The sequence below is a fragment of the Neolamprologus multifasciatus genome, chromosome 10, assembly GCF_963576455.1.
Source record: "Neolamprologus multifasciatus chromosome 10, fNeoMul1.2, whole genome shotgun sequence".
In the NCBI taxonomy this organism is placed as follows: Eukaryota; Metazoa; Chordata; class Actinopteri; order Cichliformes; family Cichlidae; genus Neolamprologus; species Neolamprologus multifasciatus.
In genome coordinates, this window is record NC_140448.1 from 30,866,374 (window position 1) to 30,894,023 (window position 27,650).

The 27,650-nt window shown below is 42.0% G+C and overlaps 1 protein-coding gene and 1 long non-coding RNA gene across 9 annotated transcripts in view; both read left to right on the forward strand.

Moving 5' to 3' along the window:
* sgcd (sarcoglycan, delta (dystrophin-associated glycoprotein)) overlaps positions 1-27,650 on the forward strand; it is a 598,968-nt gene that overhangs the window by 504,549 nt on the left and 66,769 nt on the right. The window lies entirely within an intron of this gene.
* On the forward strand, positions 425-25,664 carry LOC146510491 (uncharacterized). Its single transcript, XR_014876303.1, has 2 exons — positions 425-12,301; positions 12,365-25,664. It is a non-coding gene; the product is annotated as an uncharacterized LOC146510491 (long non-coding RNA).

Genomic DNA, 27,650 nt, shown 5'->3' on the forward strand with positions numbered 1-27,650 from the left:
TCTGCTGTGTTTTACTTGCATCTATTTGAAAGACTGAGTGTAAACACACACAAAAAATATTTTATGTGCTGGAATGTGCAGAAAATAGGTTTAAATATTAAACTAATTTCTTCCAGTCAGAGAATGTTGCATATAATTACATGTCTGCTTGATGCATAAAGTTAAAAGATTAAAACTAATAAAACAAGTTTTAAAAAGAGACTTTTCCATTTGATTACATTTTGTATGATGATTATGTAGAAAAAGTAGAATTGGGCTGAAAGATCTATCACTTTATCACCTATTCAGGTTGTAAATCGTGTTTTTACAAAGTAACTAAGTAATTTATTATTTTGAAAATAAGTAATCAGTAAAGTAACTGGATTACTTTTTTGAGGAAGTAATCAGTAATTAGTTACTGATTACTTTTTTCAAGTAACTTGACCAACACTGCCGTAACGCTGCTGTTGCATCTATGATGTCATGTTGCCCTTACACAGACATATTTGTCTGATGACTTGCTTGAAATATAAATGCATTTATTGTGAAATATCACTTTGAGAACAGATTAAGACTCGTAGAAAACATAGTGTAGTTTCTCTTGACTTCAATGGACCAGTGATGTTAACAAAAGATATGATTTATAAGTGTTACAGCAAACATAAAACTATGTAGAGAAGTAGAAATATATATCAAAAAAGGATCTGACAAAAATACCTCTAAAGCATGTCAATAGAGTAGATTCTCATTTCCGCGTGTGGCCTTCACTGGGACTGAATATATCTGATATTCAGATCACACCGGACACGTTTTTCTTGCTTACACCCACTCGGTCCCTTTCTCTGTTTTCTCTTTAGTTCATGAATAGGAAGGACGTGCGATGGCTTGGTCTTTGACTAGTACAAACAGTTGGAGAGCAGTGTGTGACTCACTTACAGTACGCATTATTAACTTTGCATGTGTGCGCTCTTCTAACTGTCGGTTCTGTCGTCCCGTTGACGTATGAAGGCACCGCGGAGGCTTATAAAGCTGCCACATGTCATTACCAGGCCCATCGTTCCTTCCCCACCAATAAAATACATAATTATCCCCTGTGTGTAACTTTAATTGGTCCAACTGAGGTCATTGGAAATCCATGACGCCGCCATCAGTGCTTTCTACTATTTATAGTCTAGTCAGACACGGTGGCAGGCTCCCAGCTGACGGACAGTAAATGAGAACACAAACAGAGGGGATGTAACGATAGGATGGGTCAAACCTGACCTAAAATCCTTTATGTGGATGGTTTTTGCTCATTTTAGCTGCTTTTTGCTTTGTGGGAGAAGGAGCTGGAACGCTCATCGACTTTCGTCTTCGGTTACGTTTGTTGTGTATCAGCGACATTTTTCAAGCTGTAATGGCTGCTTATATTATTACTAGGGGTGCAACGATACACAAAATTCATGGTTCGGTTCGGTACTTTGGTGTCATGGTTCGATATTTTTTCGATACAAAAAAAATGTTCATGCTTTTTTAATTTGTCATTTATTAAAATTATAAATATATATTTTAACTCAAAAGTACAGTTTTTAAATTGAATGTTGCTGAAACAACAAAGTCATAAAAAAATTAATCTGATGGAGGAATCACTCATCTTTGGAAAAGAGAGTTTATTACAGAGAAATGACTCTTTCCAAAATAAAAGCTCTACTATACGCTTCTTCTGGGCTATATTCTCAGCAGCATATTAAACATATCAGGTCCCCATAAGGAGAATCATGTGCTAACAGCTGTCTAAATGACTCGGGTAAAGTTTGTAGCATGCTGCTTGTTGTTTTTGTCTGCTTCCACTTGTCTTTGCACTAGGATGCTATTGGAGTAAATGTGCAGTCATATTCGTTGTGTTCCCACTAGTGCTGTCAGAGGTAATCTGAAATGACGTTAACGCCACAACACGGCAAATCTCCGTTAACGAGCTACCGCGGATCGCCCAGTGCGTGGGGCTGGACGGCCAACACGTTAACGAGCTAACTGCGCTAACGCACTAGTTCCCACCAATGTAATTGAGCATTGCTGGCACATCCAACATACTGTTTTACTTTAGTCCATGACGCGCTTACCTTCAGGGTCATACGTCACATGAAAACCAAAATAGCTCCAAACGCCAGATCTGAATGAGGGTGGGGGAGGTTCAATTTGCCATGTTGCAACGAGAGCTTAGCTTCTGTCTCGCTAGCTTGCCCTGCGCTCAGTGAATCTGCGTTCGACTACTCCGCCTAGGCTGCACTGTCGAGCGCAGATCCACTGAGCGCTCAACACAGACAGCACCGTCAGAAGGAAAGTTGATAAAATAAATTAAAACATTTTGTATTGTTCGATACATATGCGTACCGAACTGAAAGCACTGTATCGAACAGTTCAATATCGATACGAGTATCGTTGCACCCCTAATTATTACGTACTAAACCATGTAACTGGACTGTTGTTTCTACCTACAGTGTGGTCTAATTGTTTGTCATGTCTGTGTCAGAACTCCTTTCAGTTTTACTGCATCAGGGTTCAGTTTTATAGTGTAGTAAAACTGCGCTACATCAAGGTAAAGTATCAGTCTGAGCTTGAGAATCGATGTAAACAAACACGTGTGGCATGCTGGAGATCAAAGTGAGGTCAAAGTAAGAAAAAAATGAGACAGAAGTATAAACTGCAAAACTCTGAGCACATAGTTTAGTTTGGATCGCATGTGTTCAGAATCGTTTATGAATGTGTTGCTTGACTGTGAAACGATGTGAGCTAAATAAAAAGCCTGAAGGACAGCAGAGGTTTGTAAGTCACTGGGTCAGCTGATATTCCCACAACATATCTCCTCGCAAGCCGCTCAGACCCTCCTCGAGTCAAACTGCAGCTCCAAAATAAGCACTGCTCGCTCGTGCGGAGTGAGTGTGCCGGCTGGTTTTTACGTCAGAGCTGAGAAAGTGCAGAGCGGTCGACTGTGCTGATAAATACAGTATGAGGTTATTATATATATTTATAAATGCAGGAATATTCCAACTTTTCTAGAATAATACAGCTTATTTTAACTGTTGTCAGTCATTTTTTTCTGCTTTTGTACAATTTTGAGTAAATTGGTGGATTTCGGTCTTTGGTTCTTTAAAATTGAGCTTAATGTCAGAAACATCCAGGTGGTCCAGGTAGAGGCTGTAGCTGACTACAGCTGATCTTACTGCCAAACCACTTGACATGACAGAGCTGACGACCTCCTCCACATCTGATTCCTCTGTTTTGGCATCTGCAGGCTGCTTTGCAACCCACAGCAGCTTATGTAGTTCCTGTTTTATCTGACCCATTGATCCACAGCCATGTTTTTCTGCTATTATACAGCTTCATCCATCCATCCATTGTCTTCTGTTTATCCTTATGTCTTGAGGCATCTTCCCGGACACAGTTAGTTCAGGCAGACCACTATGCCAAGCTCTGTTGCAGTCAAGGTCGATCTATGTTCATGATTCAGTTGGCAGTTCTTATATTTTTGCATCTGTAATCTTTGTCCAGTCCATTTACCTGCTGACTTCTTCACGTCCTCCTCTGTGTGTGTCTGTAAAGGCGAGGATGTCCCTGAACAAAATGTTCCAAAACATTAAAGCACGTTGTTTTTCCTCTGAGATTGAAATGTGGGCATTAACCGATTATTCCCAATTTCCCAGGATTATTGCCATTCGTCCGCCGTCAGTGCTGGATGTCCCGAAGCGTCTCACAGTGGTTATTGTTCAACTTTGCTTTTAAGAAACTCTGAGTGGTCCAGGTGGCGTGGGAAGATTGTGTGCTGTGTGCTGCCACACGCTGGCATGCAGCACAGTTCAGATAGTTTTGATGCTACTGCACTTTGACAGTCTAACCCTGAGGGACGAACTCACGGTGCACAACCCCTTGAATGTCAAGGAAAAGAAGAGAAGCATCGTCCTGGTTTCACTCTCTCCTGACCCACTGCCTACAGGCGGAGAAACTGTGGACTCTTCAAGTGATCAGGATGTGACGTCTGGTGATCTTAAAAATAGCAGCTGTCTAGACATGCCCAGAGAAACGAACTAAAAGGGGATGTGTGACCAAATAAAATGGGTACGGGTGATTTTTACAGGCCCATTCCTGTAAATGTGATCAGCCCTCATTACTTTGACTGGATTCCAGTTGAAAGCTGCTCTGACCAGAGTGCTGCGTTTGTACTGAGCGCTGGCTTTGGACAGAATCAGTCAATGTGAAACGCGTTTTGACAATGAGCTGTGCTTATGAGGTCAAAGCGAGGCTTGCTCGGGCAACAGATCAGGACACGTCAGTGTCTCTGTTTTTATGTTAAAACTGCCGAGGCTCATGTAATGAAACCAGGCGTGGAGAAGGTGGATGGACAAAGAGAATTGGTGTGGACGTAGATCACTTTCAGTGGCCTCTGCAGAGGATGCGCTCTCCTTCAGTGTTCTTCTATTTTAAACTGTAATTAGAGCAAAAACCCCCTTGAGACGCATCATGTCAGGTTTTTTTAATGTCGATTTTTCTAACTTTGTCACTGTTTTTGGCCACTTGGAACTTTTGTCCTACTGCTGGACACTAAATCTGACCTTAGATTTGATATTTCAGTCACAAAGGCATGTTTGTCATTTTTGATCTTGGGGTTTAACCCTTTAAAGCCGGTCGGAGCAGCACGCTCTGTTTTGCGCAACTATTTTTAAATCCCCGTAGCTCTGCAACCACGTAAGCTAGCGCAATAATTGTTTTTGCATATGAAACCGGAGGAGTTGTACTTACATCTTATGCCATCAGCTTGTCCTCGGTCACAGTTTCCTTCCACATATAGTTTTGCAAAAACTGCATAAAAAGTACTTGCAGCAACAAAAACATAATATTCCAGAAACACGCTTTGCCGATCCGATCAGCTGTTTGTAACACTTCCTATGTCCATCAACATGAACTATCGCATGTCCGCCATTACCTGCCCGAAACCGGAAGTGACGTCATTTTCGTGGAAATGTAGTTTTTTTACCATCAGGGCCTCATGAGCCTATACTGGTGTTGTTAAAAGTTATCTTTGACTTTATGACTTTCTGTGTCGTTTCTGGGATGCTTAGGACTCATATTGCACTGCTGGAAATAGTTTATTTTGATGCATATGCTGCTTTTTTGCAAATTTGCATTATAATATTTATTTTCGTTTTTTCTGCAGTATATAAAAATTGGTGTATTTCAAAAATAAAACTATGAAGACACTCAAAATAAATTTCCTGTGGTGGGAAACTATTTAGTGCAACTTTTTTGTATTTACAGTTTTGAGGGATAAGCCTCTTAAATTTCTCTAACTAGAAATATATGTTAAAAAAACAAAAACGATTTTAAATTTTTTTGTAGTTTATTGCACTTTTTGCAATTTATGTAATTACTATGCACTTAATGCAGACATATTATTAAAATTTAGGCTGTAATGGTTGTATTGATGTATAGCAACTTGAAATGCTCCCAAAAATGGCTCCACAGCATGTAAACATATAATATAAGTTCTGGCGGACTTGGTTCTATGGTAGGTCTTAAAGGGTTAATTTAAATTTGAAGCATATAACTCAGGTTGGGTCACATAATCCTGAATCCGGCCTTAGTTAGGTTGTAAGAGGCCCAGGCTGCTGGAGGACATCCCATGATGCAGTGAGTGTTTCTTCTTCACTCACTACGTGTTTATGCACCTTATTCATCTCTCTATAGTTTGTCTTTTGTCCTGTCTTCCTGCCCCCCACCCTCATCCAGTCACAGCAGATGGCCCCACCCTGGCTGTGGTTCTGCTGGAGCTTTCTTCCTGTTAAAAGGAGTTTTTCCTTCCCACTGTCGCCCAGTGCTTGCTCATCGTAGGTGCGGTTTCTTTCTAATATCGTAGGGTCTTTGCACTGCAATATAAAGCAGTAACTGTTATGGTAAATTGGCGCTGTATAAATAAGCTCACACTCAGGATGCCGTGGGTTTAATGCTGGGTGGGCAGAAGAGCTGACTTGCTTGTCAGTGTTGCAGCACGATGGCCCTGCCAAAAAGTTAATCAGTCTTAAGTTACCAGAGGGGCGAATGTAAATGTTTGCAGTGACTATTTTGGGGAGTTGTTCAATATGAGCATTGCGTATCCTCCCCAGTGTATTTGCCCGTGCAAATAAGTTGTTTGAGAATGTTGTTTTGAGACCCCAGCAGTGATTTTTTGTAAGACGTGTGCCGTGCTGAAACAGTGAGCGTGATTACAAACCTTTATGTAAAAAACTAATTGGACTGAGTTGGGAATTGAAGCTGAGCCGTCAGAGTTGAAGGTAAAATGTGTTTCTGAACCAAATAAACATAAAATAATTCGTCTGCGTTAAGCTCTCGTAATCCCTCTGTGTTTAGGAGGCAGATAAATTTCTGTTATTTGTGAATTTTCAGAATATTTTTGTGCTTTTCTTTCTTTCATCCCCACATGTAAACACACACAAACACCTCGCACCGCCTTCAGTGTAATGAGAGCTTGCCAAAATGATCCAAAGGCCTTGCAAAAATCACAACGTTACCCAATGTTTTTTTTTCTTTCTTTTCCTGTCTGTTGGAATTATAATTAAACTCCTTTCATTACCCTCAATTATGTCCCATTGACTCTCTGAAGCCTGCGCCAATGCCAGCGCATTCAGGCCCTGATGATAGTGCAGGCTAGACTGTAGGGGGAAGAGGAGAGCAGAGGAGAGGAAGAAAAGACAGGTGAGTGGAGGGAAAGGTAATTGGAATAGTCTTTGCCCTGTTTGAGGCGCGTTATCAGCACTCGGTCCGCTTTGATGCGCCCACTGAGTAATTACCACTCCACATTATAGTTCTCGGGCTTTTTCATATTTTTGCAGAGGCAAATCAAGGATGGTGGCGCGATCACTGAAAAGCATCATGAAAGCAAACGATTTTTCTCCTTTCTTTCTTGTGTGCGATCTCGTATGAAAGCTTTCACTGCACTGACTTCATCTTCTCCGGCAGTCGGAGGTGACAGTGAGCGAGCTCGCTGCTAAAAATCCTCATCAGCTCAGATCAGGCCACATGGAAGCATGTTGCATTTGTACAGACGATTCGCTGAAGACAAATTGAGAGGAAACCTCCGAGCTTCACGCAGAGAGAAGACATTCACACTGTTTAAGCGTTTTAAACACACGTTTTTTTCTCAAGGGTTTAATATTTTTATTTTAAGAAATGAAGTGTTCATTGAAACAATTATGACTTCAAACACATGTAAAAAATTACCATTTAAATACACTTTGAGTTATGGGACTTAATATTGTTTCAGTGATTTTAGATTTAGGTCTTGTGCTCATTTCCTCACCCATCGCTGTTCTGTTCAAATTTAGCACAATCCTTTGAACTATAACAGTCTTTTTCATGAGAAATAAACCGAGCTGAAATACAGTGGAATGGATCCGTAAATTTATTCAAGTGCTTGGTTTATTTTTGCTTTAATGCAACTCTAGTTTATGCTAGGAATGTCTGCAGAATTTGGTAAGAGGACAACTGATGTTGTGATACTCAGGTCTCTGCATGTTGAATATTTTTGGAAATCGTTCTGTTAGATATAAAGTACCTCACCATTAATGTTGTAATTAATCAATTTGATCACATACGAATGGTCAACGATCAGCTAATGTTAACATCAATTATCCTTTTTTTTATTGTTCCATGTTTGGATGTGGACTGCACAGCCTCTGCCACAAGGTGGTGCTATTTAGTAAGCGAGGCAAGTTGTTCGTAAAAAAGTAGCAAAAGAAAGAAACTTTTCTTCTTTGGGGGTTTTTCATTGTTTTTGTTATTGCGACTAAAAAACGAAGGAAAAACAGGAGGAAACAGTACCGCAGAAAGTTTTTGGTGAACTGTACATCAGTACACAATCCACCATTGTTGGTTTAACCCTTTAAAACCAGTCAGAGCGGCACGCTCCGTTTTGCGCAACTACTTTTAAATCCCGGTAGCTCTGCAACCACGTGAGCTAGCGCAATAATTGTTTTTGCATATGAAACCGGAGGAGTTGTACTTACATCTTATGCCATCAGCTTGTCCTCGGTCACAGTTTCCTTCCACATAAAGCTTTGCAAAAACTGCATAAAAAGCACTTGCAGCAACAAAAACATAATATTCCAGAAACACGGTTTGCTGATCCGATCAGCTGTTCGTAACACTTCCTAGGTTGGAATAGACGTCAGCGCGAACTATCGCATGTCCTCCATGACCTGCCTGAAACCGGAAGCGTCGTCATTTTCGCGGAAATGTAGTTTTTTTACCATCAGGGCCTCATGAGCCTATACTGGTGTTTTTATATGTTATCTTTGACTTTATAACTTTCTGTGTGGTTTCTGGGATGCTTAGGACTCATATTGCACTGCTGGAAATAGTTTATTTTGATGCATATGCTGCTTTTTTGCAAATTTGCATTATAATATTTATTTTTGTTTTTCCTGTAGTGTATAAAAATTGGTGTATTTCAAAAATAAAACTATGAAGACACTAAAATAAATTTCCTGTGGTGGGAAACTATTTTGTGCGACTTTTTTTGTATTTACAGTTTTGAGGGATAAGCCTCTTAAATTTCTCTAACTAGAAATATATGTTAAAAAAACAAAAACGATTTTAAATTTTTTTGTAGTTTTTTGCAATTTATGTAATTACTATGCACTTAATGCAGACATATTATTAAAATCTGGGTTATAATGGTTGTATTGATGTATAGCAACTTGAAATGCTCCCAAAAATGGCTCCACAGCATGTAAAAATATAATATAAGCTCTGGCGGACTTGGTTCTATGGTAGGTCTTAAAGGGTTAAAAAATATTGAACATTGATCTTCTCGTCTTATATTTTATTATTAGCAGGAAATGGTCATGAAATGGAGCAGTGGCTGTTAGAGGCTAGAAGTAAAACTGTTAATGGAGTTCAAATCTTAAAAGGTGAATCATCACAAATTCAAAATTAATCAAAGAAATAATTTTCTGAATGACTGATCAGCAAATGTTCTTTTGCCAGAATAACCTTCGGCCTCCTGCTGGACGTAAGAAAGAATGCAGTTTAAGACGCTTCAGCGACGGCTTCACTTTTAAGACCCGACAGCTGCGTACTTCTTTAAGTTTGGTGCTTTGAAATGAACTTTCAGAAGATTCGGTGTCAGGACTCGGGACTTCACACAGATGAGTGCAAGTTCACAGGTTTCTGAGGAGAGGAGTGAAAAGTGTGAAAGAGAATATTTTAATATTTGAATTTCTGTTTACACAGTTTTAAATTTAAGATGAAAAAAGTCTCTCTGGGCTCTTTTAAACGATGCCACATCACGGCTAACGTGACGTGAAATGTGGGGCCGGGACAACATCTGCACACCGCGGTCACTCCAGAAACTCGTCCACAGAGGACGTGTTAAAAGTGGGATCAGAGGAAGTGTTTCAGTTGGCAGATGGATGAAAACAATGCCAAACTCCTAACACTTTTACAGCTTAATTGTATAATGTAACACTCACACTGAGAGAGTAAAATAGAACGGCATCAAATATTAATTCAAGGACTCCAGAGAGAAGGAGAGATGGAGGAAAATGAATTTTTCAGTGCTGTGATTCTTATAGCTGATTTTGCAGAGAGTAAAATCCTCGTTTTATTGTTGTGGCTGAACTGACCGTTTCAGGCCAAAGTCTGTTGCTCTGGATTCTCTGTAGAGCTGCAAAACACAGAATATCTCTGTGCAACGCATGCGCACCTCAGTGAACCTGCAAACTCCACACCTTTACCCCATTTGTCTCAAATACATTTCCCTTAATGTCTCAAAGAAAACATTTTAAAAGGCTCCTAAAAATCGAATGTTTTTCTTTCAGTATTTCTCTCTAGCAGTCGATGTCATTTTATATTATTTATGCTGTCTGGATGGAGGTAATAGAGGGAATAAATAAGCCCTTTGCAGACCGTTTTTCTCTCTTTCCAGATGATTTTGCAACTGAAAGTAGAAACCATACTGAAGCCCCCGAGTCTGTCTGCAGAGCAGAACCATATACAGTACTGCACTGCTAAGTTGTGCTGAAGCTTTGTGAGGACATACAACGTAGATTCGTGCATTTCTCATACTGTGTTGGGTTTTGTGCAGTGATTTTAATGTAAATCAGAGAAAAACACATTTAAGTTGGCCCTGAGATGTGATTTGACTCCATCTCAAGGTGGCAGTTAGGTCAAACCGAACTGAACTGGTTCTTATATAGTTTGTTTCTGCTCTGCTTGAGCACCCGGAGAGATTTATAGCATCTGTTATTCACCCAAGCACTGTTTTCTGCATGTCAGTGCTTTCTGTCTAATATCTACCCTCTGATGAACACATTGGGAACAGCTCAGGGTTCAGTATCTTACCCAAGGATACGTTGACATACAGATTGGATCAACCACGGATCAAACCGCCAGCCTTGCATTTAGTAGATAACCTGCTCTACCTCCTGGGCCACTGCATCCCCAAATATATAAACCCAACCTCGAGCAAGACTTGGCCACAGTAGGAGGAGGAACTCCCTTAACCAGGGTGGGACCTGCAGGAGATCCAGCCTAAGGCTGGGTCAGCCATGTTCAGCTGGGGCAGGTGAAGAGAGCGCAAACAACAAACCACACACAGCAAAAACTGTGGGAGCACACAAAGGTTAACGACGCACAACAGTCGTATACACTGTGGGTGCTATGAGGCCGATTGTTCATCTGTATGTGAAGATGTGAGTTCAATTCTGATTTTAACAAGGAGCTGATGAAGAGACGCTAACCTGGGAGACCTTTTGTGTCTAATAAAGGATTTTCAAACTTCCAGGGCAAACAGAAAATAAGGAATTACAAGTCCGACATCAGTCTGACGTTATGTTGATTCCAGCAACGTTTAAGTGGAAGAGGAATTCAATTTTCCCCAACCAATCACTAGAGACCAATGTAGCCCAACAACTCTAATGGCATTTCATTTGGGGTCTCAAAGGTGGAAGGAGCAAAGTAAATAAAGCTCATCATGTTCTTCCATTTGTCGCTCTGTAGCCTCCAGGGTTCAGGAAGCAAGCGCACAATCATCGGTTTTTAAAATGTTCCAACAATTCACAGCTTTGTTGGGCTTCGCACGGATGCAGTTCGACAGTCCAAACATCCAAGACAAGAATGACCAGAAGCTGCATGGACAGGATGTTCCTGATTTTAACGACATTGTCTAGTCACAGAATTAAAGGGTTGAGTTAAAATGACTCCTCGTGGTAATTTGGAGGTGAAGGTGATCCAGACATACAGTTGAAGCTGAGTGCCGGTGTTCTGACAAACCATCCTACTTTGGCAAAACGTCCTACCGTAAGTAGTTTATGCACATTTCTGCTGTCACAGAGTCATTCCAGCTCCAATTTAAGTAGGTATGACGGTTTGCCACTTAACTTTGCCCATCAGAGTATACTTGTAGCTCATATGCATACAGCCAGGATGGTTTGTCACTTCATTTTACCCGTTAAAGTATGCTTGTAGGTAACATTCACAAAGGTAGCATGGTTTGGCACTTAATTTTACCCGTCAGAGTATGTGTGTAGCTGTTATTAACAAAGGTAGGATGGTTCGCCACTGAAATGTAGCTATTAAAGTGTGCTTCTAGCTCAGATTAAATCAAATCAAATCAAAATTTATTTATATAGCACATATTAAAACAACAGTGTTGACCATAGTGCTTCACAGTCAGTAAAAGCATGAGACAATTAAAACAAACAATAAAAGAGGACATTAAACAATAGGTAACAACACAACAAGCTAGACCAGCCAACTAGACAGAATCAAAAGCCAAAGTAAAAAAAATAAGTTTTAAGACGTGATTTAAAAGACTGGATAGACTCGGCAGCACGAACATGAACAGGGAGGTTATTCCAGAGTCTGGGTGCCACGGATGCAAAGGCCCGGTCTCCTCTCGACTTCATTCGAGTCCCAGGTTGTGCTAGGAGCCTGTGATTGGACGATCTAAGTGCTCTGTTGGGATTGTATGAGTGGAGTAGTTCAGAAAGATAGCTGGGCGCTAAATTATTCAGAATATTAAAAGTGAACAAAAGTCTATACAATATTTAACAGGGAGCCAATGTAATTTGGCTAAAATTGGAGTTATGTGTTCATGGATTCTCGTACCTGTTAAAAGACGCGCAGCTGCATTTTGAATTAACTGAATTAACAAAGAGAAGAGTGTTGGAGGCCCGAGTAGAGGGAGTTACAGTAGTCCAATCTGGATGTAATACATAAGATTAACAAAAGTAGGACGATTTGCCACAAAATTTTAGCAGTTTAAGTAGGTTTGTAGGTGACATTCACAAAGGTAGGATGGTTTGGCAGTTAATTTGAACCGGTCAGAGTATTTTTCTAGCTAATACTCACAAAGGTAGGACAATTTGCCACTGAATTTCGTGTTGTGCGCATGCGCAGAAACAACGGGTAGGATGGATTCCCAGAACACCGGTCACTAATGGACGGTCCGGCCTCTCTGTGTGTTTTGCAGCTGCATTCATGACTCTGCAATAGCATCGCCTGTCATTTCTACAAGTTCTTGAATTTCACTGAGGTTCCACGGTCTATGGACGCCATGTTGGTGCTAGTCTCTGCTCTTACATCTGCCAAACACACCAACTTCAGCTGTTATCTTCACTCAAACTTCTTGCTTGAAGAGCAAAAAGTTTGTTCCAAATACCCTCAGTTTCCTCTTATTTCACCATCTTTATTGTGTGCTTGACAGGCCGATCTTAAACCAGAGGGCAGATTATTTCACTCCGAGGTCAAATTGCGGAACAATTTTAGCATCGACCTCTTTTATGCGTTCACCTGTTTTGATGATCGCTGATGAAGTCCAGGAGCTGCATTTGAGGCTCTGAAAGAGAAAAATCGCCATTAAAAACATTCATCCTTATGTCAGACAGACAGGAAGAAGGAATTTAATTGGAGATTTTTGAAAGGACGGCTCCATACAAAGAGAAGCCTTTCTCATTCTGCTCTTCTACAGTTGATCTCTGGAATTATTTTACCCACACCTTTGACCTCAGCTTTCTCCCCTTCAGGATCTGATTTATTCTCGGTCATTACTGAAACAACGCCGACCTTCCAGCTTGCAGCAGACTCTTGATCGCAGGGTCGTGACCAGAGAGGGCTCGGGGATCAGCTGCCCTCTCCGCGCTCGCTCTGACACGTCTGACCGACTCTGCCTCGTCTGTTTTGTAATGAGGGAAGTCTGTTTGTGTTTTGATGTCTTCCTGCCAAGCGCTCAGAGGGAGCTGGCATTATTCTGCGTCTGTCTTTGCCCTGTGGACCCTCGCTAGCCTGAAGCTAACCTTGCACCAGACCTTTTTGCTCCAGGGTCGCCTCGTATGTTATGAAGCCTCAGTGTGAATATTCGCCCCTGGGAGCGTGTCGTTTCTCGGGAATTCTTGTGAGGACTTCTAATGCGCTTCTATTTCATGTCATGGACCATATTTCAAAGAAGACGGGGCAAAAAAGAGAGAGCGAGAGACATGCTGTGAAGATCACAGAAGAATTTTGAACCCGGGATATCAAACCAATTGAGCCCCTCGGAGGAAGAAGGGTCCTTTTTTGGCCCTGAATTGTGCCTGCCAGGAGCAATCTTCTCCCGCTGTATGCTGCTCTTGAAGTTCAGTTATATTGTGATACTATACAGAAAGGACACCTCATCTGTTTAAGAACTATAAGCTTCTTCCTTTTGTGTAGCGGCAGTATCTGTCAGTGCGTATTTATTCTAGTACTTATGTATTTAAGTGTATTTTTAAACCTTTTCTTAGCTCACTGTGTCCACAACATGAATCAGCATGCTGACTACGGAGCTGCATGCATGTGTAGCAAAAGTCTAAGTTGCTTTTTAACCTTTAACAAACTTTATCAGAGTTCAATTCAGTTTTATTTATACAGCGCCAAATCACAACAACAGTCGCCTCAAGGCGCTTTATACTGTAAGGTAGACGCTAGAATAATACATACAAAGAAAAACCCAACAATCATATGACCACCTATGAGCAGCACTTTGGCCACAGTGGGAAGGAAAAACTCCCTTTTAACAGGAAGAAACCTCCGGCAGAACCAGGCTCAGGGAGGGGCGGGGCCATCTGCTGCGACCGGTTGGGGTGACAGAAGCAGCAGGTGTGGAGTCGCTGGTGACTCCACACCTGCTGTCGTTAAGTTAGGAATCTCTCACCACTGGTTTAGGAAGGAGCTTTGCAGTAATTGCACAACTGTTAATGAGTTTATGTTTGTGGCTTCCAGAAAGATTTTGCATGAGCACATGTAGTCTACAGCATCACTGCGTAACGCTACATTCAAACTAGGGCTGGGCGATATATCGAATTTTTTAAAAATATCGATATATTTTTATACGCGATATAAGATGTGACAATATCTTTTATATCGATATAGTATAAGTTCCGTTATAATTGTAGTTGTGGAGCCACAAGTTTGCCTCTCTTTCGTCCACTTTTGTCTTTACGCAACATTACTCGGCCTCGCCTCTCCTTCACTAAACACAACTCCCCCTCCTCCCCCATCGCTTCACCTGCAGGCAGCGACAAGATGGACCCGGCAAATCTCCGTTAACGAGTTACGGCGTCAACGTGTTAGCAAGCTAACCACGTTAACAAGCTAACCACGCTAACGCCATGCACGGCCTAAAATCATTTCATTTTCTCAAAAGTTGGCAGCGCGCCTTATGTATGAATTCTGGTTGTGCTTGATGGCCGCGAACCGATTTTATGTACACGGCGCTCAGCAATCTGTCAAAAAATGTTTTAGTTTGACTTTGGTAAGCTACGGAGCTGCAGCGCTTGATGGATTGTCGGAGCATTACGGCTACCGAGGAGCCTCGCGGAGTGATACGTACTGTGTGTATAAGGACCATAAATGGCGCCTGTTAAGAGACACGGTTATGAAGCGGATTTCAAACTCCAGGCTGTCAGTCACGACCTTGGAAAGAGAGCAGCTGTGAAATCTGTCTTTGTTACTATGCTCTGCGTCTTTTAGTTTACATTTTGACTGCACAATTGTGAGCTTTTTGTTATTCACAAAAACAACATAGTTTTCTTTTATTTATGGAGCATTATTATTTAATAAATGCTCATAATTTATTTTTGAGTAATTTCTTCATGTACATCTACGCTGTATGTTAATAAAAGTGCCTGTGTGACATCTGGGACACAGCTTTGACTAAGAACTCTCTTTTTGTTCTTACCTTATGGCTTTAAAAAAATATCGAGATATGAATTTTGGGTCATATCGCCCAGCCCTAATTCAAACTATCACAGCGATATCAAACTCATTTAAGTGGTGAGACACGTGCAGCTCGCTTTGATCAACTTTAAGTGGACGGGACAAGTGAAACTCCCCTCGCTGTCTTCTGTCTGTCTTTAACTACACATTTAGTATCTCTGCAATATCTTAATATAAGAAAACAAAATGCAGCTTCAACTGTGGGTCTCTGTTTATCTACATTATAAAGAAATACTGCTGTGGTAAATTAATGAAGCATCAGCTCACTGCACAGACTCCACTGTGAGAAACAGGAGCTTTTCTGTCTTTTAACATTTATTTGTTACTTAATTACTTTGGTGTAGTGTGAATGGCTGTGGTGGTTGGGGGAGAGGGGTATCAGTAGGAAAAGTTACAGTCACTGATTCTGGCCCTGGACCTTATGTTTGACACGTCTTCTTTAGGGGTTGGTGGTTGGAGACTGCAACTATGTGCAATGGTGCTTAGAAAACAAGGACCAGAGCAGTCAGCCGTAATCTTCAACGTAGCCTCGATGCATCCAGACGGTGATAAACTGCAGTAAGATGGAATCAGTTTGCTCTCAGCTGTTTGTAATAATATGAAGATTAACTGTGATAATTGGGCAAAACTGACAAATCTGCTGCCATCTGCATCCACAGAATTTCACATTAACTGCTTACTTTCGCAGTTCAGCCACATCGTCATAGATTTGAAGCAGAATTCCAGAAATTCTCCGCAAATAGTGACGTAGTTTGTGCAGGGCGGCGGTTTAACAGCAAAGCGACGCACACGCTTGGCTTGATTTCTTATAGAAGCATAACCGAAACACGACCAGCCGGGAAGCAGCGCAGTCGTCACCAAAGACGCGACACTCGGGTTGATTGCAGTCTGTCGGTAATCAGCGCAAGCACGGGGCAGCATATATGCACTATAAAGCAGGCAGACGTAATCAGTGCAGTGATCTGATGGTGTCACCGGTGAAGCTTTGTGGGTGGAGTGCAGAATGCTGATTGTCAGGCTACAGTGTTTTGTAGGACGTCTAATTCTGATAACACCAAACACTGTTTATCATGTATTAAAAATGACTTTTTACAGCTGCTTGAGTCTGTTTAACAGTTCTCATGAACAAACTCGTGTTTGAATATTGGGACTGGATCTGCATGTTTGTTCGCTGCGAACACTCGTAGGATGTTGTATAAAACGCAGGTCTCTCTTTTGACTGAGCTGGGAAACGTTTGCTATGATTCGGGAATCCATAAGAAGCTTTGCGTGGCGCCTCGGAGGCTTCGACTCTCAAACTTGATTCACTGCAGGAATATATTTTTAAAACTTTGTGTAAGAAAACACCTGTAAGGTTTCCTATGACATTACACTTTGTTTATTTGCACTTTTGATTCTACCAATTAACAGAGCCTTGCGTAACTATATAATGCAGTGGCTTGTCTTATGGGGAGACTATTAAAGTTTAAAACGCCTTGGTTCACCCAGTTTAAAACAATCTTTTTGGGTCACCTGCCCTTTGAGCCAACTTTCTTTGGATTGGCTTGTTGGGCTTTCAGCGCTCACAACCAGAGCTTTCAGGCTGAAATAACCACACTGGGTTTATCCTCTTTTTCTCACATTGAGGAGTGAAAAGAAAACAGTGTGAGGTCTAAAGCCTGAGCTTTTGTCTCAAAAGAATGACTTCCTGTTTCCGTGCAGCACATTATAAAGACCCTGGACTGCGGTAAACCTTCACTTGAGGAAATATCTGTCTTCACGAAAACTACCTGGATGATCTTCATCTTTATGTTCCATCAAAGCTCGCTCGGTCTCAGTCATATATCCACCCCGACAGCTTCAGGCTCTCGCTTTTATTTCCAGCTCTCCTTTCCTCAGAGTGGACACCGTTAAGCCGTAATAAGACCATAAAAGACTCTGTGGAGTTACTGCACGGGGCGACGTCACGGCTGAGAATTTATTCAAGCCGAGACGGAGGCAGGCTACATTTTATGGCTTTATCGGAGCTGAAAGGGAAATGTGCTCATGTGTGTGCAGCCACTGCACTCCTGTCAGCTGACCATGTTAAGGAGATGATGAAAGATCCATTAAACCTCCAGCGACTGCAGCTCCCGGGGACTGCATTAGGTTTCAAACACACCAATAAAATGGGGTCATAATCGATAGATTCCAGGTGGCGCCAACTTCATTTCATTTGAAAGTTAAAAGTGTAAAAGCAACATTTATATGGAGCAGGCGGTGCAGGAACAGTCTTCCAAAACTTTTTCCTCCCAACAACATCAACAATCACAAGTTGGCTGGATCTCAGTTGCACCTTAGCGGACCTGTGAAGTGGATGTGAAGCTTTTACCGCCGTGCACCTGAATGAAAAATTACACCTTTGTGTGTTTGCGCACCTCACACCTGGCTGGCTGAGGAGTTTGAGGACGTCTCCCACAGCCCTGACATAAATCCGAGTGCCAGCAGCCACAAAGCCAGATTAGATTGTAAGCACGTTGGAGGGAACCGCCATCTCTCCTCCCCTGTGCTCCGGGCATCCACAGCAGACGCCGTCCCCGACAAACAAGGCGAAGGTCCAGGCAAAGCCGTTTGCAACGATCACGGCTTTGCTTGCTTTCAAAAGGCAGATATGTCAGCGACAGGCAGAGTGCGTCCTATAGGCAGTAGAGGAGCGTAATGTGCTCGCTGTCGTTATCCCCCCTCAACACGTAATGGGCCATCTGTGTGCGAGAGAGAGGCCGACTGTAGTTAGTGCTAATGTACTCATAACATCTAGCATGGAAGCATAACCGACAGCCATAACGCCATTCTTTTGTCGCTGATGGCTGAATTTCCTCTAAGGTGACTTTCACAGATCTGTTTTTGCGTTGAAGAAGAAGAGGAAGGCGATGCAAAAAAAACCTCTTATGAGAGTTTTTAAGATTGAAATTTCGTCCTGGTTTTTTACATCATGACCCTTCGCTTTGCTCTGTCTCTGCTTCTGCAGACAGCTGACAAAACACACGTTCAGATCTTAACTTCAGTGATGAGAGCAAATGTGCAGATTGTTTCGGAAGCAATGCAAACGGAAACAAAACCGAGTGTGGATGTGAATTTGCACTCGCTCCACCTTCTGTTTACAACGTGCAGCCAATCAGAAAAAGCTGCTTTACGGCGAGGGTGGCTTTACATTCAAACAGAGGGCGAACCGAGGGCCTGAAACAACACACAGTGTGACGTAAGTGAGGATTATTTTGCAGGATGTTCTCACTCCCGAGGCGTAACATCTCAACGATTTGTCACATCCCGCGGCGTTACTGAGGAATGCGAAAGGTGACCTTCCACATTCTCATGCTATGCATCAGGTTATGGATGAAATCCAGCAGAATGACGCTCCCGCGGTAATACACGTTCCAGCCTTGTATTCCAGCCCTAAGCCTAACCTCATCCCGAACCTTAACCAGCAGGTTAAGGACGTTAAATAGTGTTTTCCAAAGCAATTTAGTAAAATGAACGCACATGTGTAAATTGATTCTAAATGGTTCTCATGTTTCCTCATTTTTCCGATCTCGTCATTGAGGGACGTGTTGGTTGCCCGGAAGCATAATATGTTGACGATTTGTCACCTAGCATCAAATATTAAGCTTTGGGAGTGAGAACGAGTTGTATTTTGAGCTGAGAATCATGCAAAGCTACTCTAGGGCAGCGGTCCCCAACCCCCGGGCCTCGGACCGGTACCGGTCCGTAAGTCGTTTGGTACCGGGCCGCGAGAGTTGAGGCTCAGGTGTGAAATGTATGGTTTTCAGGGTTTTTATCGGTTTTCAGCGTTATTTTGTTATCGTTTTTATTGTTAACTCAGTTTTCCTGGGTCTTTTCACGTGTGTTATGAATAAATTTTCTTTTTTTCGGTACTGGTATTAGTTTTATTTTGTTGTATTTATCAGCAACACCTTAAAGGCCGGTCCATGAAAATATTGTCGGGCATAAACCGGTCCGTGGCGCAAAAAAGGTTGGGGAGCGCTGCTTTAGGGACATGTTGGTTGCCCGGAAGCATAATATGTTGACGATTTGTCACCTAGCGTCAAATATTAAGCTTTGGGAGTGAGAACGAGTTGTATTTTGAGCTGAGAATCATGCAAAGCTACTCTAGAGAGTCCAAGGATACAAATATGGAGCTGTGAATGAAAATAATAAGTCCACTTTGTGCTGATAATGAGCCTGATCAGCCTGGAAACCAGGATTACTGTGCACAACAAATAAAGACTTGGAGAAGTCAGAAGATTAAAGCCGTCTCTCTTTTGTAGAAAGGACATCCGCGCAAAAGAACCGCATCTCGCCATCAGGCAGTTTCCATCTCCTGTTTGCTGACAGGCTAACATTAACCGCTTAGCCAAGCGCTAAACTAGCATTTTCATATTTCTTATGTTCAAGCTGTTGGTAATGTTCTTGTCTGTAAGATTAAATCACACCGAGCCCGGGCTCCCGAGGCTGACAGACGCACGTTGCCTTCTTCCCTCTTCCTCGTGTTTCCTGGGTTTGACTGGAACAGCTGCAGAGGTGCTGATTAATGCACAAACAAGAAAGCAAACATGTACACCGCAAACACGAGTCGTCCCACCTACACGTCGTGTCCTAATTGTCACGATGGATTTTTCTTTTCCTTTTTTTTTTTTGTTGCTGTTGTGTAAATACCCCGCTACTTGTCATTTGCCTGAGCCCTGCCCTCATTTGTGTTTGTGTCTGCCATATGGCTCGCTCATTATCATCATAACAGGCACTGATTGAATGGGAGGGATGCACAGTGAGGACTTTAATGGAAATAAATGAGCGGCCGAGTTTTGAGACACGTTATATCATTCGGTCTGTTGTCTGTGCTTTAAAATCAGCTGTATAATAAGTTCATCACAGAGGAAATAAAAGAGTGATTTTAAGGACTTTGTGAGCTGCTGTTATTTCAGACCATTGTTTGAGGTTTGACCTTAAACCCGCTGAGTGTATATGTACAGTCTTGTGAGGAGCTTGTAAAACCACTCGCCTCTCACATCGTTGTGGAGGAAATCTGGCCTCCTCTTCTTTATAGTGCAGCTTTGGTTCATTGAGGTTTGAGGTCTGGACTTCAACCCGCTGCAGCTCTAGCTGAGAGGTGCCCAGCTCCTGCGGCTGCACATTTGAATGGCATGCTTGGCAATGGCAATGCATGCTGCCCGCATTTCAGACCATTGTTTGAGGTTTGACCTTAAACCCGCTGAGTGTATATGTACAGTCCTGTGAGGAGCTTGTAAAACCACTCACCTCTCACATCGTTGTGGAGGAAATCTGAGGTTTGAGGCCTGGACTTCAACCCACTGCAGCTCTAGCTGAGAGGTGCCCAGCTCCTGCGGCTGCAAAACAAGCCAAACTCATCACCCCTGCAGCACCGTGCTTGCAGTTGGTCTGAAGTGTTTTTGTGCTGGTTTGGTTTTCTACAAATGTGGCGCCCTGAGCTCTGACCAGACATCTCCACTTTGGTCTGGTCTGTCCAAAAGGACATTATCCCAGAGCTCTTGTAGTTTGTCTTTAGAGAGGAGAGGTTTCTCCAGGGGAATCCTTCCAATACAGCCATGCTTGTTCAGTCTTTTTCTGATTTCACTGTCATGAACTTCATATTATATTCATGTTAAGTACGGCCTGCAGAGCCCGAGATGCAGTTTTTGGAGTTTCTCTGAGAACTCCACAGACATTAGCTTGAATTTGCTGGGATTGTTCCATTATGTTAAAACACACCTGAATTCTCCAGACCAGCAAACTAACAGAACGTCTGCTTTTATAGAGGTGCTCACACTACAGTGAAATGCATGTACGTACTCACCGAGGGCCTGAAGTTGGGGATTTGGGCTTTCCTATTTTTGTCTCTCATCCTGAAGCCAGAAGTAACTATTAGAATAAGAGAGTAACAGAGGAGGATAACTGAATAGCATCGATGGCTCAGCTTGAAGCTGCTGCTTTAAGTGGGGGAGTTTAGGTGGCTGGCAGATGGACAGACCACACCACACCGTAGCGGCCTGTTGTGGTAAAGAGGAAGTAATATTTGATGATTTGTTGAAGTCCCACAGTGGACTAGCAAACTATCCTGGGTGTATCCCACCTTTCCCCCGATAGACTCCAGCCCCACAGTGACCCTGAAATGAAGGTGATGTGCTAGCTTTACCCAACATTTTGGACCACACCTCATAACTGGATTAGTTTATGGGTTAGAGGTCCAGCAGCATCCGAGCTTACTGTGTCCGATGGCACCGTCTGACACTATCATATCCAACAAAGTCCCATTAGAAACAACAGAAAATATGTAATTTCAGATAAAAAATGAGTAAATTTGTCTAGATCAAATGATTAAGTGGCTGATCTTCATTCTTATTATTAAATATCGTCACCAACTGTAGCGAATAACTAATATAGAAGGATGTAGTAAGTCAAATCCCTTTTAATCATATTTCTGAATTCAGCATTGTCAGTTTTAAATACCTAACATCAGCTTCCAGAGAAAGGAAGTGTTCAGTCACTGAGACATCTTATTCATGAGTTTTAATGACCAACAAATGCATAGAAGATTAAATTAATACTAATATAAGTCATGTGGGCTTTAAATCCAGACATCGTGCATATAATTACCCAAAGCAACATTTTCAAAACCACAAACGAGCCAGTTTCTCTTTTCTTTTCATGTCATGAAGGATTTTAATCGTCTTTTAGCGCCGTGGGCTGCTCGCCCCCCTCCCCGTTAAATGTGTCCGGTGGCTCGTTTTCTCTGTTCCGCCCAGACTCTCCTCCAGCTCACTTTGACCTGGTATAATGAGACTGAGGACAGCTAAATATATTTCATGATAATGTGCAATCTAACTGTCCTGTTGTGAGACTAAAGCCAGAGGCCCCCCCAAGGCCCCGTCCAGGCCCTAGACCCTCATCAGCGCTCCATCAAATCCAACATTCACCTTCATCCTCCCAGTCTTTGCCTCCTCTTTGGGCTTAACCACGAGAGCTATTAAGCAGAAATTAGACCCAAAAAAAGCAGAGAGGCAAAGGGAAAAAGGAACAGCTGAGTGGAGGCAGAGGAAACGAAGAAGAAGCAAAGGTTGATAGATAACTGTGAAGGGCGAAGAAGAGGAATAAAAGGGCGGAAGAATAATTTGAGTCAATAAAAGTCGGGAAGAACGGGGGATGGAAAGAGCATTTAAAAAGCAGAGTGACGGCCAGACCTGAGCTCGAGGGAGACGAGACCAGAAGCTATTTATTTTCAGTGAATCTCGCGGCCTCCTCAGATACAAATTTATGTAATTTAGTTGGTAAAGGGAAAGAGATGCACTTCAGGCAGACGGATGACACCAATTTCACTGAACTGGACCACCTTGAGCATCTTCAGCAGCGACTTGCAGGGGGTCCCTTATTCCAGAAGACAATTTCGACATATTGCTCTTATATCTGGCTTGTAGCTAATAGCAGTCATTGAATTTAATGAAGGGCTGCAAACAAGGGGAAAAATGTGCTTTGCAGGTAGCTAAATTGCTAAGATTTCTCTTTGTCTCCCACTGTGTCACAAAGTTTCAGCCAAGGAAAGACGCCGTTAATAAAATAACAAAGTTACTTTTCTTAAGTAACTCTCTGAGGTTCAGTAGCACTTCAGTACACACAAAACATTATACATGCACACTCTACATGTGCATGCTCGCATGCATTAAAGCTTAGCTGCAGACAAATCATCTGCATATTTACATGCAAATTGGAAAATAATGAAAATAACTGAGGCTCCAGCTCAATTAGCTTTGCATGATTCACAGTTCAAAATAAGCCTTAATTATCTGATACTTTGCTTTCGAGATCACGCGCACTTACAGCTTCCAGAAGATGTGGTACTTTAGCTCATAGCACCAGCTCAGAAAGCAAAATGTTCTGAGTTTAGTTAACAGCAAACAGTTTACTTATTCATCCGCGTGTGTTTGAGTCTGAATCTGATTCTGAATATGGACACAAATATCTGCAGCAACCCATTTAGTAGCAGGACGCGTGTGTTCGGTAAATGCCGCCTTCATTTGCTGCTTGCTGTGAGATATAATGGTGGATTCAGTCTTTCATTCAGAAGCAATGCGAGGCGGGCTCTGCGTGCCCTCCTGCCATTACCTCCCGTCTTTGCTGAAACTTGAATTTAGTGTTGAGATTAAAACCTTATTCTTCATAGCATCTTCGTGCACCATCATCTGCAGCTGCAAACAGGCCCACTGGATTCTCCTGTAACAGGAATCCTGGAAGATGGCCTGAACAAACAAGCGTGGCACGTTTGGTTTCTTTTGTTGGTCAAAAGCTAAAACATACGAGCTATTATCCTGGCTCTGACTTACAAATGCTCATGAGCAGCTCCATATTTGTATTTCTGGTCTCTCCTACAGTAGCTTTGCATGATTCAGTTCATAATAATGCTTAGTTCTCTACTTCTGGGTTCATCCATTGAGACCAGCTGTTGTAGCTTCCTTCCCTTTACCTCCCTACTTTCCTTTATCATCTTTACTTCACAATATAAAGCTCCTTGAGGCGAATGTGATAATGTTATACGAATTGAGGTGGACTTGCCTCTTTCCTAAGCCCAAAAGGTTGATTCTGTTCATCTGGACGTTTCGTCACTCATCCAGGTGACTTCTTCAGTCTGACTGCAGGCTTTCCCAGCCTTATAAACAGTACATTTGCACGATGACTGAAACTGGTCTTTGATCAATGGTCTTTGAACAGTAGTTGTTGGTCAACGGTCATGACAATTTGCATATTAATGATCAATGAACTGACCTCACAGCCCATTGTTCATTCGGTGAGCTGGTTTCAGTCATTTCAGTCGTTTCAGTCACTTGAAAACGTTACGTCCACACGAACAGAATTGACGTTTTGGGATCTACTTACCTGGATGATTGAGCATGCATCAAGACGTTTTCCTAAGCCAGCTGTTTTTCAGTTGGGTGAACCAAGCCCCCTCTATGTGACCTCATATAGATCCAAGACTAGAAAAAAACACTAAACTGAGCTTTTGATGCAGAGATTACTTATACATGCCGATTTAAGAAGACAATGATTTCTGACATATACAGTTTAGATCAGGGGTAGGCAACTCCAGGCCTCGAGGGCCGGTGTCCTGGAGGTTTTAGATGTGTCCATGATCCATCACGGCTGATTTAAATGGCTAAATTAGCTCCTCAGCATGTCTTGAAGTTCTCCAGAGGCCTGGTAATGAACTAATCATTTGATTCAGGTGTGTTAACCCAGGGTGAGATCTAAAACCTGCAGGACGCCAGCACTCGAGGCCTGGAGTTGCCTACCCCTGATTTAGATGATGTAATCAGTTTAATTACACTGAACATGTTGGAGTTTGTATCCATCCCTCGAAGCTCAAATGATGTTGAGATGGATTTTATTAACTCGTTGTTGAAGAAACCCAACCTGCAGCCATTGTTCACCTGTTAAAACGAGTGTGTTTGCTTGTGATCTCAGACAAACTACTACAGAAGCCCAGCAGTTTACAGACGTGAGAGTTGTAGCAACATGGTTGACAGGAGGCGTCCTGACTGTCACCGACTTTCCTCCGCAGTCATCTGACCTCAAACCAACTAACATTCCTCGCACGAGCAACATTATCAGGTCACGCTGGGGTAACATGGAGTCTGCTGATGCAAAAGAGACGGCAGGCCAACAGTAAAGTGACAAAAACAACATTGCAGATTTTGTTTGCGATCGGTTTATTGTTTGGGATTATGACCACATTCATTACACGTTTACTGAAAATAATTTACCACTTAGACAACATTTCTGTTAATTATAGATTTGAATGCAGCCTGACATTTGCAGTTTGCTCGCAGTCTTTCATCTCGCTAGACAATTAACTTTGGATAGTGTTTGAATTGCTTTGACACATTGTAAATGTGCAGACACAATCTTAATTAAAATGGCCTGTTTTGTTCCCGGGAGAGAAATACAGCTTTCAGAAAGTGTCACACATCCTGATCTATAACACAAAGGCTGAATAAATAATATAACTCTTTGAAACCACAACCGGCGGCTCTTGTTTTGGAACTTCTCTGATCTAACTTATTGTTCAGACGTACTGTATTTCCCTTTGTCTGCAGTCACGACCCATCATGACGCCGCCTCGAGCTGAAGTGACAGCGGAGGTCTGATTATTGTACTCTGTGGTTCACATGTAATGTTGGCTTCATTCATGGCCAACTGAAGAATGCATTCTTTCGGCCTCCATGTTTTTTCGGGACCACTTTGAGACTTTCACATGTGCGGGTCTTTATCTTGGTTCTGCTCAAATGAAACAGAAGAAGAAGAAGACGTCGGTTTAACAAAGCAGGCAGCAGACAAAACCAAGGATTCTCAGTTATTGAGGGTTTTTTTCTTACAGCATACAAAACTACACGCAACTCCAATTTTTATTTTTTTTTATTGGCTAAAAAAACCCAAATGTAATCTAAAGACTTCATTTCACACCAAACCTTATGAGGCGTGTTCACCATCATTAGAGCTGCCACGATTAGTCGACTATCAAAATCGTCGACGAATGATTTAATAGTCGACGGGTCGTTTGAAGCTTTGTAAGATCACAAAAGACGCAGGGATAAGTAGTAGGATTTAAGAGTGTAATAACGGACTGAAACAGAAGATGGCAGCACTGCATGTACAAGGATGCCAGCTGCCGTTAAACCCCGAAGAAGAAGAAGCTGTGTCCCAGAATTCATAGCGCGGCCCAGCTCAGTTTCCAACAATGGCGGCAGCTAGTTAGTTTTAATATTACTCCTATTATTCTTTCTGGGTCACAAAATAAACGGTTAACATATTTTCAGGCGAGAATGTAGCTGTGTAAACCTCAAATATCTGCTCAGTTTATCAAGACACCACATATTTTCAAAAGCGCTCCGACGTTTTCGGAGACGTCTGTTACCCACTAGCTCGTTAGCTAGCCGGGGGCTAGGCTCACTAGAGCCATGAGAACACCGGACTCCCAGCTAATCGTTTTCAAACCCACCGCCGTCTTTCGCTACTCAGGTTAAACATGATATATAAGTCACTTAGATAACTTAAAAATGTTATTGTTTGGCGTTTTTTTTTGTATTTTATTTGTTCCTGAGTAAATGGTTTGGCTGAGATTAAAGTTATAGTTTTTACACAGCTGAATAAACGTCAAGCAGACAGCTGATTATCAGAAGTGTGAGATGCTGGAGAATTTACTCCGGTGTCCCGTTATATTTTAGATAGCAAGGAGTTTATTAAACTTCACCGAAACAATCTGCAAATTTCATTAAAATTTAATAAACTATCATCTTGTCTTTATTTTTAGTTAGCACAAACCTTAAACACTTAAAGCTGTAAGCTAATGATAGTTATATAAGAGCAGATGCTGCTGGTGCAATAAGCTGTACATATTACGTCCAATGGATGATGATCTGATTAGTCGACTATCAAAATAATCGTTTGTGGAAGCCCTAACCATCATTAATCTGCTACTTTTCTTTATAACCCAGTAAATTACATTCCCAAATAAGCTGGTCTTTCTTGGACTGTACAAAGATGGATTTAGACACATTTTAAATTGTGTTATTTCTGATGTCCAGCAGGGGGCGACTGTGTAGAACCCTGAGGAAATGAACCGAGTAAATGTTTCCTGATGCGTTTTGGTCTCCTTAACTATTTTAAGTCACACTGAATACAATGTGCAGTTCATATTATAGATGGTGATTAAACAAGAGTTCTGACAGGCCTAGAAAGTTATTTCTCTTCTTGTTTATATGGTGCTTTTCTTAAGTCTAATGAACGTGATTTCCACAGTTTGGGAACCACAACATTAAAAACACAGGCTGCTCTCATCGTTAACTCAACCTTTAACCTAGTGTGTACAGCTAACAAGCACTGATCAGCTGATTTCAGAGACCTAGCAGTTGGATAAGGACGAAGTAGTTCATTAAAAGGATGGTGGTGATAGAGATTTGCTCAGGGAAAAAAAAATGAATGAAAATAATCGAGGTGTAACTACATACAAGTCTGAATGATTGTTTCCATTTCAGTTCAGTGATATATTTGAGAGAAACGGACGGTAAAAGCAATCCTTCTCTAGATTGATCAGCCCCCAACATATTTAACTACACTATAGTACCATATCTTCCAAACAGAGCACTTCTCTCTCAGGCTAAAGTCTTCTGGTTTCTGAGTTTCAGTAGAATGGGAGGCAGCTGTGGAACTAGCTCCCAGTTTGGGTTCAGGAGACAGACACCTTCTTAGGCTTCAAATGTTGATAATTATAGTTAGACCTGGACCAGGAGACCCTGAACCATCCCTTAGTTTAGTTGCTGTAGGCTCAGAGTGATGAGGGGACTTCCCATGATGCATTTCTCCTCCTTCCCCTCTTTTCAAGCCCCTGC